The sequence below is a fragment of the Oryx dammah genome, unplaced genomic scaffold (assembly GCF_014754425.2).
Source record: "Oryx dammah isolate SB20612 unplaced genomic scaffold, SCBI_Odam_1.1 HiC_scaffold_8, whole genome shotgun sequence".
In the NCBI taxonomy this organism is placed as follows: domain Eukaryota; kingdom Metazoa; phylum Chordata; class Mammalia; order Artiodactyla; family Bovidae; genus Oryx; species Oryx dammah.
The window spans coordinates 19,319,521-19,321,438 of record NW_024070192.1 but is presented as its reverse complement, the minus strand read 5'-3'; positions in this window follow the sequence as shown (position 1 = coordinate 19,321,438).

Below are 1,918 nucleotides of genomic sequence, written 5' to 3'. Positions count from 1 at the left end.
CCCCCGCTCCCCAGCAGCCAAAGAGACAAGAGGGACACATACATGAGTGTTCCTCCCCACCAAGAAAATGCCTCTGCTGTTGACTCCTAAATAACAGATGTCTGTCTGCATATTAATGGGATTGGACGAATAATTGGTGAGTTTTTCATTCAGTGTCAGAATGAACCCGGAGGCCTTATGTTCATGCACACAGACACCCACTCACCCCGAATATCCCCTTCCCCCAGAGCACAATGAGACAGACCAGATGCTGGCAAGCTTGACCCACAAAGGGGAGGGGCAGACAAGGAAGTGGGAGGGGGTGTCTGCAGGAAGGGGACTGCCACAGTCTGGGTCTGTCAGTTTTCTCCCTCTTGACTGCTATCTCACCACCTCCCCACCCCCACCAGGGGCAAAAGCTTGCATCTGTGAGATTTCACCATCATGCCAAAGGGGCCCAGAGGAAGGTGGGACCTGAAGGTAGGGAGGGGGGAGGCAGGTTCTGCCCCAGGGAAGCAACAAAGCAGTGGCCTCCTTCAGCAAGGTTGTACCTAAATGAACCTGGAATCAGGGACCCCCATACCCTGCTTTAGCCTCTGTGCCAGAGAGTGATGAGGAGCGAGCGAGGTGGAGATTTTTGAGTCAGACAGCTGCCATTTGGCAGCTGGGCGCTCTTGTGCAATTTCCCCAGCCTCTCTGAGCCTGTCTCTAAGATCACTGCCTCCAACAATTGAAAGGATGGAATGAGACAACATGTATCATGTGTCTGTTCTAGTGCCTGGTTTATAAACCACCCCCCCACACACCCTAACAATCCCTTAAACACACCAAGACAGTTTCAAAATTGCTCCCTCTCCTGCCAGACCCACCCTCATTAGGGCAGGGGTTAATTAGAAGTTTAGTAATTATCCTAGCTGCCTAGAAACCAGGAGGAAAAAATACAGAGAGGAGCAGGAACATAGAGAGATTAGATAGACACAGGAGAGAGAGAACTGATGAAATCCAAGGCCTAGAACAGAAGGAAGGAGACCACAGAGAGGTAGAGCGGCAAGCTGGGAATGGAAAAGGTGTGGCAGGCCAGTGGAGTGAAGCCTGAAAGAGTCTAGAATTGAGACTATAGATTCTAGAAGCCCCAGCTCTGTCATGAACTCGCTGTTTGACTTTAGCAAGTCTCATCCCCTCTTAGCATCTTAGTCTCCTCATCTGTAAAATGAAGGGGTTGCCTTGCTCTTGGGGTCCCTTCTCATTGTGTGAGAACAGGAGTTGCAGTGGCAGGGAGAGGGGACAGGGAAGGGGAGGTGGGCTCCCCCCTCCCCCCCAACTTACTATGGCCCATCAGTCACTCTTGCTCTGTGTCCTCTTTCCCTTGGTAAATGGATCTGCTGCGCCAGCAAACAACTGTCCATTGTGTCCTAATGAGGGACGAGCAGGGAAAACCAATCACTTATGATGCAAATGAGTGGCGGCTGCGGCCTCCTCGCTTTCACTGAGTGCTGTATTCTGCAGTGGCGGCACTGCCCCAGTTGGGCCTTTCTCCCCAGCCTCAGTTCCCATCTGGTCCTGCTGGAGGAGGGGGCGGGCCCAGACTGGCCTTCCCATTGTCGTTCTTTGCCACTCCCAGCAAGGGGGCTCCACCCTCACAGCCTCCCAGAGGCCCAGCTTCTCTCTCCTTGCCAAAGAGCTCCCAGGGCAGCTCCATTCTTGTTTTTAACTGAAGTGAAACCCACATAAGGTGACACTAACCATTTTAAGGTGTACAGTTCTGTGGCATGCAGTGCATTCACGGTGTAGTGCAACCACCGCCTCTCTGGGCAAGGGTGTCATGCTTCTCTGTCCCTCTCCACCCCCCCCCACTCCCACCGCCCCCACCCCCAGGCTCCAGAGACACAGGGAAGCTGCCGAGGCCTCAGCAAAGAGTTGAGGAGTAATGGAGGTTGGT